The following is a 16,243-nucleotide window of genomic DNA, read 5'->3' as shown; positions in this document are numbered from 1 at the left end:
AAGTCTCATGTATTAAGAGAATTAGCTATAAATTGTGGTTGATATGCGTTTAGGGGAAGATGTCCAGGCTGGGGTAGTCCTTGCGTCACCTGTGAGGGAAAGCAGCATCCTGCTCCATGGCTATCTGTCATCACAGGAAGGAAGACACCGTAAGGAGGAGACTGGAAGTTTCTCTCACTGGCTCTGGAGGACAGAGATAAGTCAGATGGACTGCTGTGAAGGATTATCTTCTTAATTGAAACATGCCCATCCTGGAGGAAGACTTGTTAAGATTCAGAAAATTCCAGGCCATGGGGTGCCCAATCACAATTGGTATATCTACAAGATAACGCTCATGGCTAAGGCTCAGAGAACATCAGAAGGAGGGACAGAAAGACTGTAAGAGCCAGAGGACCAGGGCATCTGCTGTGAGACTGTGTCTTCCATTTATGACGGGCAAGGTGCACCCATGAAATCTCAACAATATGGTTGCCTAGACAAGACATAAATGATGACGGCACCAGTTGACATGCCAGTGTGGATGGGGGAAATCTTGCACAGTCCCAACACTAGATGAAGAGTTGCAGGCAATCAATAGCTACTGAGAGTGGGATCATCAGTCTTCTCTGTGGATGAGTCAGTCAGCTGATAGGTCACTCAGTCCCAGTGGTCAGCTCTGACATATGAACACCACTAAATGGACTTTGCAGATTGTGTGTGTGCATAACAATATTAATCAAAAGAAGAGGTCAATGATTTGATTTGAGGTGGGTGGTGACATGTGAAGTGAGTGGAGTTGGAGGAGGAGAGGGAAGAGTGGAAATGGTGTAAATACAGTACTTAGGCATAGCTTTCTTTGAAAAATGACTCAGAAATTTCTAACTTGAAATATTCTATCCTAGAGAGGCTCCTTAAGATTCAGGATAAAAACATCTCACAAGTCTCAGGAAGTCCCTGAAACTTAGAGGATTCACAGGGCTCCCCTATCCCCAAAGTTATATAAGCAGTAAGGACTGCTAGTGAGAAAGCAGACTCTCTGACCTGTCAGGCTACCTGTAAGTTCCTCAGAGAGTTCTGGGGTTGTAGCTTTCTTGAGCTGTCACCCATGCTGGGTGGGCTTTTTGGGGAGGCAGCTGTTCTTGAGTTGTCCCTGCTCTTGCAAGTAGCCCCTCATCCATATTCCTGTAAGAAGCCCCAATAAACCCATTGGCTCATCAAACTGGACTTTGGCAGAACGTTCTCTTTGGTCTCTCATTGGTGCTCTATCTGGGGTGAATAGAATTCTTCACGTCTCCCTACATAAAGTCTCCCAATTGGGCGTAATTAAACCAGTCTTGGTTACAAGATGTGAGTGGATGTTGAAACCTGAAGTATGACCTGGTGAAGAGTGGGATGAGCTCTAAGCTTGGGAAGTGGATAGGGGAGCATTGATCACTGGTTCCTGTGACAACGTCATTTTAAAAGGAGGAGGAAGCAACCCTGTTCAAACAAGAGGCAAAATCCAGGTCAGGGTGGTGTGTAGCCCATGGGACCCAGCAATGAGTGCAAGGTGTTGGGACCAGACGGTGTGGCTTTGGAGCCCTGTCTGCTCCCCGGGGGAACTGCTGTTTATCATCCAGCCTTCCTGGCCAGGCTGAGGACATCTCAAAGTCAGGCCTGTGAGGGGAAGAAACAATGTCCATGTAGTTTCAAGCAAAAAATGACAATTCCTTGGAAGAGAATCTGAGCCCTAGGAAGTCACCAGAAGACTACACACCTGGGAAGATGATACCATATTTGAGGCAGCTTTAACTTCAGGCTTCTTTCTTAACAGCCTTGACAGAAATAAGACTCCTCAGATGGGAACAGAGGCTACTTGCTCAGGCCTCAGTGAGTATCAGGAACCCACCCTGAGTCAAGACCTGAGCCCGTATCTTTCCTGAGGAGCCATGAGATGCCAGAGTAGCTAGGCACAGGAAGGAGGGAATAGATATATGGCTGCAGTGAGGACTATGGGTGAGCCTGTGAGGAGCTCAGAGTTGTCCCTGTTATGGGTCTTGATGAGAGGTGATCGTCTAGGGTGCTGCCGAGTTCATTCTGTGGGACTGACGAGGAATTGCATGTCCTGGGAAGAAGACTCATGAGGCAAAGGCAAAAGGGACAGGAAGATGGCAGGTCACTGATGGGAGGGATGCAGGAGCGGCCTCTACCCGAGTGTGAGATGCCGGAGAGAACAAGGGCAGAGGGCTGCAGATGCAGGGCACACAGGAAGAGTGAACTTCGTGTGAAAGGACAAAGAGCTCCCACTGCGATTGTGGGAAAGGCCTCAGAAGTGGAGGTCCACCCCAGCCTGGGGCCCTTCCTTTTCTGGCCCACCTCCCTTTCTCCCAAGTTGGTCCAGCTTGCTGGCCCATTAGCAACTACTTGTACACTGTAATGTCTTCAGTGTAGTGTGTGTGTGTGTGTGTGTGTGTGTGTGTGTGTGTGGTGTGGTGTGTTGGAGTTGGGGGCAACCCTGGAATCAAGGAGCAGCCCTTCTTAAAGGGGCCAGGCCCCTATTTTCCTCTGAGTCTCCTTCATCCCTAGAGAGGCAGGGGACATATGTGCTCCTGGGCAGGACAGCTGACTCCTCCAGCCAGTCTTGGAGCTCAGTGGTTTTCACACAGTGATGCTGATTCCCCCTGTGTGGACACTGCTGTGGTTCCGATTAGGCTGCCTCGTGCCCCGTTGATGAATACAATGCTGTTTCCTGCTCTGGGTGGTTATTGGATTTGTGTTTTCTGTAAATGTTGTTTCTCTTGTATTGTAGTCTAATCAAATGGCTGCCAGCAACACGGCCTCAGAAACAGCTCTTCTGACTATGAGGATATTTTTCCAGCTAAAAGCCGTGCATGGCCTTGTTCATGTATATTTCATCACTGCTTTGTTGGGAATTATTCACATTAGAAAAAAGAAATATGTTGCTGGGGAGAAAAAAAAAACCCAAAGCAACACAGTGTGAAACCAACAGGCTTCCCCTGTGCATTTCCCACGGAGGTGGTGTGTACCTGTAGGCCTCAGAGGGCACCCAGGATCAGCTCTCAGGTACAGCTGGAGCTGGCATATACTGGACCCAGTCCCTTTTCCCAGAATCTTCTGGAATCTGAGACCAAGCCAGTGTGTCTTTTTTTTTTTAAATTTTATTCTTCTCACATATATTACATCCTGACCACAGTTTCCCTTCCCTCCTCTCCGTCTGCCCCACCACCTCCCCTCTCTTCCAGATATACATCCCACCCCATATCCCCTCAGAAAAGAGCAAGCCTCCCAGGGACATCAACCAAACATGGCGTAATATTCTACAATAATACCAGGTGTACCCACCATATCAAAGTGAATGAGGCGATCCAGTAGGGGGAAAAGTGTCTCACAAGCAGGCAATATCCCCACTTCCACTGTTAGGAGTCCCAGGAGAACACCAAGCTACTCACATATGCAGAGGATCTAGGTCAGATCCCTACAGGCTCCCTGATCTCTGTGAGTCCCCAGGAGTCACAGTTAGTTGATTCTGTGGGTTGTGTTCTCATGGTGTCCTTGTCTCCTCAGGTTCCTCTGATCTTTCCTTCCCCTTCTCACAGGACTCCCTGAGCTCTGCCTAATGTTTGGCTGTGGGACTCTGCATCTGCTCCCATAGGTTGCTGGATGAAGTCTCTCTGGTCTCTTTGATGACAACTCTGTTAGGCTCCGGTCCTAGAATGCTCTTCAGGCAGGACAAACTGTAGGTCAAAGGTTTTGTTCCTGGGTTGGTGTTCCAATCCCTCTACTTGAGCCCTTGCCTGGTTACAGAAGATGACCGGTTCAGGCTCTGTGTCCCCCATTCCTAGGAGTCTTTGCTAGGGTCACCCTCATAGATTCCATGGAGTTTCCACTGAACTAGATTTCCACCTCATCCCCGAAATGCCCCCCAAGTCCAGTCATTTCTTCTAGTATTCTCCTTCCTTTCCCCCACTTGATCCCCAGGCCAGTGTGTCTTGACTTGCTTCTTGCTCTGCAGGTCTGCAGGTGTAATGAAAGTACCATCACAATGACGTGAGAGTCCTTATTGGGACAAGCAGTTCTGAATGTCCAGTGTTGGGGCTGTAGAAGGAGACTATAGAATTTTGTAAAATGCTTTTTATTGTTATACATTAACTACACACAATAATGTGCCTCGTTATGACATTTTCAAATGAGTATAGAATGTGTTTTGATCATATTCACCCTTGCCCATTACCCTTTCTTGTCCCCAGCCTACTGATGGTATTTCCCTTCCCCTTCCCAAATACCTCCCCTCCCTCCTCCCCACTCCCTTTCTTTTTTGGTCATTTGAAACAAAGTTTCTCTGTGTAGCTCTGACTGTCCTGGAACTCATTTTGTAGACCAGGCTGGCCTTGAACTCACAGAGATACACCTGCCTCTGTCTCTGAGTGCTGGGACTAAAGGCGTGTGCCACCACCACACCTGGCTCATTTTTTTTTTTATCCTAGTGAGTTTCATTAGTTTTTTTGTCCTTTTCCTTCCTTCCTTCCTTCCTTCCTTCCTTCCTTCCTTCCTTCCTTCCTTCCTTCCTTCCTTCCTTCCTTTCTTTCTTTTGAAACAAACTTCCATGTCTTTAGGGACGTGAGTGGAAGTTTGTTTACAGGAGCATGTGAACCTTATTAATGGGAGGCTGGGGAATCTTACCAACCAAAGACCTCAAATTCTTGAACTCTTTTCTCTTACCTGAACTTCCTTCTTTCTCTAGACCTGCCATGGTGTTGGCAGGGAACTGCTAGCATCCTCCTGTGTTCAGAGGAAGCAGTTTCCACGCCTTTCCTTTGCACATACATTCTCCTCCCCATGTGCTTGCTGATACAGGAGGGTACACAGGTGCTGCTTCTCCACTCATGGTGCTGGATGTTGGCCACTTGTTAGTTTCCTGGGGCTGGCTTAACAACTTTCCAGAAGTTGGGCAGTGTGGAGCATCAGAAACTACTTTTTCTTGGTCTTGAAACACAGAAGCTCGAAGTCAAGGGATAGGCAGAGCAGAGCTCCCTCTAGGGGTCCTGAGGAGGGTCTGTCCTTGGCCCTGTTGATAGCTGGTTCTGGCAGGGTATCTCCAGTTTCTGTCTCTATCTGTATCTTCTCTTACTTCATCTCTTTCAAGTACATCAGTGCAGGGACCACCCAGAGGAACTAGAAAGACTTACCTTAGGATCCCTAGTTACACCTATGTGGTGGTTTGAATGAAAATGGCCCCTATGGACTCATAGGAAGTGGCATTATTGGAGTAGGTATGGCCTTGATGGAAGAAGTGTGTCACAGGGGGGCGGGCTTTGAGATTTCAGAAGCTTAAGTCAGGCCCAGTATCACTCTCTTGTCTGGCTATCTGCTGATCCAGGTGTAGAACTCTCATCTACCTCTCCAGCGCCGTGTCTGCCCGTGTACCACCATGCTTCCCACCATGATGACCACAGACTAACCTTTGAACTGTAAGCTAGCTCCAGTTAAATGCTTTCCTTTGTAAGAGTTGCTGTGGTCACGGTATCTCTTCCCAGCAACAGAAACCCTAATGAAGACACCCTGTAATGGCCCTGTTTTCATATAAGGTTGTATTCCCAGTTCTGGGGAATAGGACATGGGCTTAATTTGGGGGAGGGCACCATTCAACCCACCACATCCACCAAGATGCCTGTAAGGTTGTAGGTACTGGAGAGCATCCCTAGTTGGAACTGTGGGTGTCAATGGTGGAGGAAGACAACTGGCCAGCTTTACTGAGCTGGAAGATCATTGTGGCAGAGCAAGTGAAAGTCACAGCCAGACAGGAAGAGGATGCTCTGTAGGACAATAGCAATGGAGAAGTCACTGGAGGTGGAATCTGAGTCTCATGCTCTTTAGTCAGATTTGATCACTTAACTTAGACAGGCTTGAAGTAGGCCTGGGGCTCAAGGCGTGAAATTCCTGCAGTATGAAAGAAGGTAGCTGGCATTACTTACAGTGTGGGGTCTCTGATAGGACTGGTTGAGACTTCCTCCCAAAGGACTTTTCTCCATAGCAGGGAGCCAATTTGACTTTAGGTGACTCCCTCAAATGTTCCCGTGGGAATGTTTCTATTCCCCTGGCTTGCAGGGGCTGAGCTGGGTTAGATAAGGCTTTTTCTGCAGGGATGTTGGTTCATGGAGAAAGCTGCCTTTTCCCCATGGCTTCTGGGCCAATATGGGGTCTGGAGGATGGGCATGAAGTCTACAGGTGCTGCCACCAGAGGCCTGGTGGCAGCAGGGGCAGGATTTGTATAAATGCATCTGATTCCTGCAATGTAGTGCTGAGGATGGAGATTCTGTAGTGGGTTTTACGGGGAGTGGTTCACCTCTCAGGTTCAGAATCAGCAACACAGCCTCCCCTCAGAGCTGCTTTGGACTGTTCCTTCCTCCAGCCCTTCAGGCCCTGGTGGTTGTAGCTGAAGTTTTCCTGTGTCCCGGCCTGCTGGTGGTCAGGACAAGTCTCTCTCCCCTGCTGGTCCTGCAGCCGCTTTTCTCAGTTCTGCCTTCACATCTTGCTTCCTCTTTGTCTGACTGGTGACTCCTGACTCAGCCTTCCTGTTCCCAGAATTCTCCTCTCTGCTTATCTCACCTGTACTATATACTTCCTGCCTGGCTACTAGCCAATTAGCGTTTTATTTATCAACCAATCAGAGCAGCACATTCACAGCATACAGAAAGATATCTTCTGAGGGGCATCTCTACGCTATGAAGTTTGTGCTGTTTAGGGGCACCATTTCCTATTCTTGGCTGTTCCCCTGGGAACTGGACCTTTCTTCATAAAAACAATTAAATATTATGTTTTATGTCTGTGTTCGTGAAGACATACAGAACACGGAAGCTGGGGTTCTCATTACCGTGGGGGGGTGATTGAAATATTCCTGTGAGGGACAACACCCCTGCAGTGCCTGGCACAGGCTGGACCCTGAGGTAGCTGGCCCGAGCGTTGAGAAAGTGGTGACTCCTGACCCTGGTGCTTTGGTTTCTTGATCTGGGGCTTCCACAGTTCTAAATCTAATGACTTTTATTACTCGAGGAATTTTACACTGCCTATTAGCATAGCAGTTGGGAACTTAATTGGTAAAATTAAGGACTCGCGCTTAAGAACTTACAGTAAATATTCACTAATAGATTGATAGGAGCGAGCCTCCTGGGGCATCTGCTGCAGCTATTTCTATCAGAATGCGGCCCGCAAGGTGGGAGGAAGCTTCAACTCCCCCAGGGGCACCTACTTCCTGGCCTAAGATACTTTGGGGCTTCTTTATCCAGTGAAGTTGATTCTCAAGATGAATCATCACAGCACAAGCTCACAAGCAAAGCACTTGGTTCTCACTGCTGTGCACTCATCCAGACCCCTGGGCACCTCTGCTGAATTCACAAGGGTACTTCCAGGGAGGGGGAACTGAGGGTGTGTGATGGGCAATTGTCACTGTCAACTGTTGCGAGCTTAGAATCACCACGGAAATGAACACTTGGGTGTGTCCATGGGACTGTTTTTGGAAGAGTTTACTAGAAGGGGGAAGCCCCACTCTGAATGTGGGCGGCAGCATCTTGTGAACTGGAATCTCAGACTGTATCAGGAGAAAGCAAGCTGAGTGCCAGCATTCAGCTCTCCCTTCTTTCTGACTGTGGAGGCAGGGTGACCAGCGGTGACACTCTGAGCACCACAGTAGCCTCTAACCCCTCAAATGCTGAGCTGGAATAAACTCATCTGTAGTGGATGTCTGTTCTACCCTGTGACCTTGCAGTACCAGCTCCTGGGGCATGGCCTCGGGGCTACCCTCAAGACCAGAGAGGCACACAGAATGCCTCTCTTCTCCCTTGTGGGCTTAGATGACTACTCAGGCTACAGAACAGTGTGGGACAGTACCCCAGCCTTCCAGGACCCTGGGGCGATTCTCCTATTCTGTTTGGTGAGTTTTCCTTCCTAATAAATTCCATTTGCCCTTTAAGCAGACACCCGTGGATTTCTCATTATACTCAGCCTTCTGTAAGTTTCTTTTTGTCAGAATTTTTTGTTACAGGGATGAGAAAATACTTGGAATACTTGCCCTGAATGATGGAATCAGAGGGTGAAGGGAGAGAGCCCACGACCACAGGCATCCTCTCTGCTTTCCATCCACAATGGTGTGCACATTTCCAGAGATGATTAGCGAAGTGCGCCAGACCCAGCTTGACTGTGGGCGGCACTATCCTACAGGTTGGAGAATGGGGGCGGGGGACTAACAGGGGAAAAGAAAGAAAGGCAGTTAGTGTGGTGGTCTCTGCGGTCACTTCCTGCCCACACGACATGAGCAGCCTCACCTTGCCATAATGGATAGAAACCCCTGAAGCCATGAGATAATACACCTTTTCTCTTCTTGAGCTGTTTGTCAGGCATTCTTTCACAACAACTAGAAACCTGACTAGGGCATGCCATTATCTTGGTGGTCCCTCTCACTAACACTTCCTTAGCATGCAGGATGCAGGAGAGATGTGGGGGAAGTCACCCCCACAGTATGCAGACCCACATAAGCAGGCCTCAGTACCTGTGAGGTCTGCACCCCTGCCCAGAGCACCAGGTGAGGTTACAGTGGCTCTTGGGTCTTCCTGTCTATAAATCCATGTTTCCTAGGACGATTTCAAATGGACTCCAATGGGAGGGAGTCCAGGAACGTTCTAATAATAACAAAACCAAACCTCTTTATCTGTCTGCTCTGGTCACACCCTGTGCATTTTCAGGACTTATTCTCTCTTACCCATCAGGAAGGTTCTTTTCAGGCTCTGCGATGTTGAACAAAACTTGTTTCTGGTCTTTCCAGTGACAGCTGTGTCACAAGGGCGTCCCTGTTTCTATGGGTAGAGTCTTCCCTTGGCTTTACTGTGCTTGGCGAGGAAGGCAAATCCAGAGAGGCTCCCTCAGGACAGAACCTGGAGCTGCCCTGGCAGTGTCTCCCATGTTCTGCAGCCCCCTTCCAGGGGTTTGAGAAAGATGGGGGCTGGCACAGCTTCAGGAGTGGTGTGGGAGAGTGGGCATGGAGCTGCTGCTATAGGGCAGGCACTTGACTGCAGCCCACTGGTTCTTCTGAGACAATGCGTCTTTTTTCAGAGCTGCCTGTTTAGTGACGGAGTGACCAAGGCTGGGTTCCAATGAGTGCTGGGCTGCTGTGAGCAGTAGGTGAGACTTCACCAGGAAATAGCTGAGGCATACTGGAGATGACTGACTTCTGTATCCTACTTGCCACATCCTCTGTCCATTCTCGTTTGGCTGAGTCTCAGCATCTCCAAAAGAGCTTTATTGTTTTATAAATTATTTGCTAATTAATTAATGTGGGGTGTGTGTGTGTGTATGTGTGTGTGTGTGTGTGTGTGTGTGTGTGTGTGTGTGTGTGTGTGTGTGTGTGTAACTGCCCTGGTTGTCCTGGAACTCAATCTGTAGGCCAAGTTGGCCTTGATCTCAGAGATCTGCCTGTCTCTGCCTCCCAAGTGCTGGGATTAAAGGCGTGCACTACCACTGCCCAGCTTGAAGAGTTTTTGATGCTCATATCTAAGCTCTGCCACCCCCTGTGTTTTAAGAGAGGTGAGGAGGATCTGGAATATGTACAGTTAACAATCTTGCCACTACTGGCCCTCCACAGTTTTAAAGTTTTTGGTCTTGCTTTATCTAGCTGGATCAAAGAAAAGTAGAAAAGACCTAAGTGACAGTTGAGCATTCCCGCTGTAGGAATGACAGCAGCCAGGACCTGGACCCCAGCTCAGGCTCCTTAGTTCATTTCAGGACTGTCAGAGGCAGAAGTCCTTGGTCCCCAGAGGTCCTGTGGTGGAGCCCCATGAAATGTGAGGCCAGGAAATTGAGATCAGGAGGTGGTACTCATGTGCGCAGGGCTGCCCTGTGTTTTCCTCTCATACGAACCTAGCTTCTGGGGCACATATGAGGACCATAGGTCACCCTTCTTTTGTGGGCAGCATAGTACCAGGTACCTTTGGGCCTTCTACTGCCTGGCATTGACTCAGGCCTTGCGGCTGTCACTGCTGCAGGAGATGGTTGCCTCCCGGGTCCTTCCAGGCTTCTAGTCCTGTACCCTACAGCTGAAGAGATGCTCAGAGATCTACAAGCCTCTGACACTCCTTAATAATGCAGCCCAGGGGCAGCTGCAAGACCATCAGTTAAAACAGACCACTGACTTCTAGCACAAAACCAATGCCACTGAAGCCACTGGGAGAAGCCTGGAGGTGGAGCCTTCCATGTATCTCAGTGGGCCAGGGTCACGTGGTCTTCTCCACTCTGGTGGTTTATGCAAACCAGTGCTGTTTCCTTTGTGGGCTGGGAGGGCAAAGGAGGTGGCCAAGGGAACTGGTTAGGTCATTCTGGGTAAATTCTTCTGGCCTGGTGTGGCTGGGGCTGTGAAGTACGGGGGATTGTGTGGGACAGAGACTCTTCTCCAGATAGTGACACCAAATATCAGCCATGCTTACAGCAGTCTCCGTCAGCTTCCAGACAGACAGCCCTGGGAATCCTGAAGGGTTGGAGTCGTCACATTCTATCTGCATCACCTTCATTTTATGCCCTTGTTTTGTGGGTGTTTGTTTAGCAAATTTAACTGAGTCAAAGCTGATTTGCCAGGCAGTGTTGCACACATACTAGTGGGTGGAGCTGGAGCAGCTTTTCTGGGGGGTGTTTTAGTAAAATCCACCAAGGCTCACACCCCACTTTGAGCTCAGGATTTCTCCTCTGGGAGTTTCTTACGAACATCCTCAGTGTTCCTCTGTGAAATTGCACATCCCCACAGGGCTCATCGCATCAGAAGCCTGCAAACAGCCTGAGCATTCCCCAGGATGAGGTAGTGCAAACGAAATACTACGGATCCACCCACTGACACGTCATTATTAAGGTTCAATACTCAGGGGCTGGGGAGACAGCTTGGTGAGTAAAGTACTTTCCATGCAAGTGTGAGGACTGGCGTTGGGGTCCCCAGCACCCATGTGAAAACTGGGCAGGTATGGCAGTCTGCCTGATCTTAGCGCTCAGGAGAGGAGACAGTGGATCCCTAGAGCAAGCTGGCTATGGACATTAATCCAGTTGATGAGCTCTGGGCTCTAGTGAGAGACTGTCTCAGTATACAAGGTAGGGAGTGATGGAGGAAGACACCCAGTGACAATCTTGGGCCTCTACATGCGCATACACACATACATGTGTACCTGCACATGCATGTGCCCATATACATGCAAAACGTGCATCCACACAAACACACGCACTACACACACATTGAAAAATGATTCAACATTCAAAAGAAATCAATCATGCTGAGGATATAACTCAGATGGTAGACTGCTTGTCTTGTTTACACAGGCCTTGTGCTTGGTTTCCAGCACAGCAAAAAAGATTATTGCTGGTGTGGTGGCACATACCTTTAATCCTAGCACTTAGGATTAAAGCACCACAGAGGCAGGTGGATTTCTGTGAGTTTAAAGCCAGTTTTGTCTAGAGAGCAAGTTTCAGTCCAGCCAAGAGTTAGCTAGTGAGACTTTGTCTCAAAACAAAACAAAATAACCACCCAAAACCAACCAAAATACCAAAAACAACAAAAAAATTACAAAAAATTGATCACATGGGAAGAACTTATAATAGATGTAATTCCAAAAGGCATCTAAAAGAGGATACAATGAACCTCATTTTGGTTCAGAAAAAGAAAAGTAGTATCCTTGAGAATGCCAGGAGGTACATAGAGGAACTGTGTCCTTGTGAATGTCTCTGGAACATGTCTGAATTGGAAAGTATTTACTATGTATCACTGTTGGAGGATCGTTCCTGGGGAGGGGGTGGTGAGGGTTGCTATTAACTTGCATTTTTTTTTTTTACACTTTTAAAAAACTTTAGCCACAGTCTACACTGTTTACATTCTAGACTGAATCTGGAGGTTCTGTTATAATTGAATCCACAGCTCATGCATGAAGGCTTGGCTGCCAGCTGGTGGTGGTTTTGGTGGAAACCTTAAGGGGTAGAGTCTCGATGGAGAAGCAGGTCACTGGAGGTGTGCCATGAAGAGGTCTAGGAATCCTGGCCTACCTGCACCTCTCCTCCGCTGTCTCTCTCCCCACATCCTGGCCATCATGAAGTGAGCTGCTCTCCTCTCCCACACCCTCCTTCCAGCCATTTTTGCCCCACTGTGGGCTTAGAAGCAATAGAACTGTGGAGAGCTAAGTGTTTGCAGACTGAAATCTCTGAACTGTGAACTGGTGTAAATAAATACACAGGACAAATATCAAATAAATAAGTATTTACCACGCATTTTGCCACAGTGGCACGAAGCTGACGGGTCGGTGCTGTTCTCTGGAGTCCACGCCACTGAGGTGCTGGTGCTGGTACTGGGAGCTCTTGTGGACTCTTGCTCAGCAGACGCTTCCCAGGGCCGGAGGAGCAGGTCAGGCTTGGGCCGAGTGCTCTGCTGGAGCCCCGCTGGCTGCTGACTTGAGCTGTGAAGAGAGAGGCAGTTCTCGGTGGACTGGTCCAGCTGTACCTGACATCCATTTTTCTCTGCAGGTCTTTGGTTCATGGTCAGCTCTTGGAGCCCCTGATCCTTGCTTCCTGGGGCCTCGATTTTACTACCTGGTACCCACATCTGACTCTGCTTCCTCTCTCTGTGTTTCTCTACCTTCTCATCTGTCTTCTCTTCTTTATTGTGTGAAGTATCTGTAACATAAAACATACAGCCTGGTCCACTTCTAAGTGTACAGTTCACACAGCTGTGCGGCCATCATTATTGTCTATCCAGTGTTTCATCTTCAGACTCTGAAATTGTCCCCATAAAATGCTGGCTCCTATTTCCCTCCCCAGTCCATGACACCCACCTTACTACTTTCTGTCTCTGTGATCTGACAACTCTAGGGACCTCATCCAAATGGAATCACAAAACATTTGCCTTTGTTTTTGTACGATTTCATTTAGCACGATGCCCTTGAGATCTGTCCATGTTGTAGCATGTGTCAGAATTCTCTTCCCTTTGAAAATGAATACTATCCCATTGCATGGATGGACCATTTCCCAAGTTTCATGTCTGCTAAGCCTTATGGGAAGCCTGTAAGAATGGCTCCTGGCTCGGCGCGCTGACTGCTTGGTACAGGTGAGGATCATGAGTCTCAGAGAGGATGGTGTCTTGCTCAAGGTCACATCACTGGGCAGTGTTGGGGATAATGGGCTCCAGTTTCACAGATGAGGTAATATACTTGAACTAGCCCTCAGGTCAGTCTTGGGACTTCTGAAGGGTTCACCTCTTACAAAGTGTCTGGGCAAGGAAGAAAGTGTCACCACAGTGATACTTAGCATGAACTATAGAATGGACTCTTGTGAATGAAAGAAGTCACAGACAGGGAGGGGAGGCATCTTTCTGAAAGATTTATGGCTGCTACTGGCCCATGGCCTGAGACGCAAGGTCACCTGCCCTCGGTTGGGACTTCAGCACATGGTGCCAGCCTTGGGTTTGGATCCTGTGCTTGTGGGTCCAAAGCTGACTGAGGTGAAAGGGACAGAGTTTCTGGGCACAAGAGGATTAGTGGGCATCGTGGAAAAGGAAGAGAGTTACGAGCTTCTGGGAAGCCATCTTTCAAGTGGGAGACAGGGCAGGACAAGAAGAAGGCATGATTTAAGAGACATTTCTTCTCTCAGCGCCTGATGGGGTTCATCATCTGTCTCCTCCATAGAGAGCTTCCCGAAGCAAGCATGGATCTTCAGGCAGACAGACTTTGCTCTCTGGCAATGCGTGACCAGGGAGACATTTGTTCAGGGCACAGAAAGTATCCTGCAATCAACTCCCCACAAAATCATGGCTCTGCTGCAGACTCACCATTAGGAGGCATTTTTTTTTTTTTTTTTTGGTTTTTCGAGACAGGATTTCTCTGTGTAGCTTTGCGCCTTTCCTGGAACTCACTTGGTACCCCAGGCTGGCCTCGAACTCACAGAGATCCGCCTGGCTCTGCCTCCCAAGTGCTGGGATTAAAGGCGTGCACCACCACCGCCCGGCTAGGAGGCATATCTTTTTAATAATGGAATATTTCCAGTGACTCTGGCCTGGCCAGCCTGAACACATAGTAGGACACTAGGGGCATGTGTGTGTGTGTGTGTGTGTGTGTGTGTGTGTGTGTGTGTGTGTTTGTCCACCCCAGAGCCTGCCTTGGCCAGTGGAGGAGAACAGCCATTAGCATGGCACATACTCCAGTAGAACACTACCCTCTGCACCATGGTCAGGATACCCACAGAATATATTCCTGCCCCAGAGGAGGGTAATGGCTTTCTTTCATTTCATGAGTCATCACAGATACAGAAATATAAACACAGGTGTTGTGTGGAGTTCATGCCTATAATGTACTGGCAATGTTAAAGGTCAGAAGATTGGGCAGGCATTCTTAACCACAAGCACAGCCACAGAGCCCAGCCAAGCTATAGACATAAGGTGTCATCTGCTGTTTAGCCTTGACATTGAGATGCTCAGGATATGTGTATGTGTGTGTGTGTGTATGTGTGTGTGTGTGTGTGTGTGTGTGTGTGTGTGTGTGTGTGTGTGTATGTGTGTGTGTGTGTGTGTGTGTGTGTATGTATGTATGTCACATACACACAGAGAGAGAGAGAGAGAGAGAGAGAGAGAGAGAGAGAGAGAGAGAGAATATCTCTGTGTGTATACTGATGTATGGGACGTGTTTGAGGCTTTTAAGCTGAATAAACATCCAACTGTGCTAACCTACAAAATGGAAATTCATATGAGCCAATCTGGGTAAATGTGGGTATACTAAATTCTAGAAACATTTATTTTGTCTGACTATAAAATGTGTTAAAATTCTTGTCAGGAGTTGGAAACCAGAGAAAAGTTGAAAGAAGTTGAGTGAAGAGGTCAGGGCTATAGCACACCCCAGGGATCCTTCCGCTGGGTCAGCGTGTTTTCCCAGGCTCCTGTCCTCTGCCAGCTTCAGCTCTCAAGTTGTGCTGCCTGGTTTCATGTCAACTTGACACAGGCTAGAGTCATCTAAAAAGAGGGAAACTCAATGGAGAAAATACCTCCATAAAATCCAGATGTAGTCTGTTGAGTGGTCGAGAGACAGCCCGAACTGACCTACTCTGGTGATGGGATGGCCAAACACCCTAATTGTTGTGCTAGAAACCTCATCCAACTACTGAGGGATCTGGATGCAGAAATCCATGACTAGGCCCCGGGTGGATCTCTGGGAGTCCAATTAGCGAGAATGAGGAGGGTTTATATGAGCGAGAATTGTTGAGACCAAGGTTGGATAAAGCACAGGGACAAATAGCCAAATGAATGGAAACACATGAACTATGAACCAATGGCTCAGGGGTCCCCACTGGATCAGGCCCTCTGAATGGATGAGACAGTTGATTGACTTGATCTGTTTGGGAGGCACCCAGGCAGTGGGACCAGATCTTGTGCTCATTGCATGAGTTGGCTGTTTGAAACCTGGGGCCTATGCAGGATTGTTTGGCTCGGCCTGGGAGGAGGGGACTAGACCTACCTGGACTGAGTCTACCAGGTTGACCTCAGTCTGTGGGGAAGGCTTTGCCCTGGAGGAGATGGGAATGGGGGGGGGGGGGGGTTGGGGGGAAGGTGAGGGGGACGGGAGGGGGGAGAACAAGGGAATCCGTGGCTGATATGTAGAACTGAATTGTATTGCAAAATAAATTAATAAAAAAAAAAAAGAAAAAAAAATCCAGATGTAAGGCATTTTCTTAATTGGTGATTGATGGGAGAGGGCCCAGCCCATCATGGGTGGTGCCATCCCTCAGCTGGTGGCCCTAGATTCTAAATGAAAGTTGGCTCAGCAAGCCATGAGGATCAAGCCAGTAAGCAGCACCCCTCTGCATCAGCTCCTGCTTCCAGTCTCTGCCCTGAATTCCTATCCTGACTTCCTTTGATGATGAACAGTGATGTGGAAGTGTAAGCTGAATCAGCCCATTCCTCCCCAAGTTGCTTTGGTCATGGTGTTTCGTGGAAGAGATTGTAACCCTGACTAGAACAGAAGTCATTGACACTGTGACTCTCAGGCCTCTACACAAAATGCTGCTCCTCTGCTCTCCAGCCCCTGCTGACTTTGTCCTTTATGATACCCAGAGTCCCAGTATCCTTAGTGTATGTCTTAGTGTTGTGAGATATTTGTACATTGTGTGAAGATGTATTGCTGTGATTGGTATCATAAAAAGCTAAACAGCCAATAGCTAGACAGGAGGTATAGTTGGGATTTCCGGGGAGAGAAAGGAAGAGGAGGGGGAA

The sequence above is a fragment of the Peromyscus californicus genome, unplaced genomic scaffold (assembly GCF_007827085.1).
Source record: "Peromyscus californicus insignis strain IS unplaced genomic scaffold, ASM782708v3 Scaffold_4__1_contigs__length_199733344, whole genome shotgun sequence".
Classification (NCBI taxonomy): Eukaryota; Metazoa; Chordata; class Mammalia; order Rodentia; family Cricetidae; genus Peromyscus; species Peromyscus californicus.
This window is presented reverse-complemented; position numbering follows the sequence as displayed.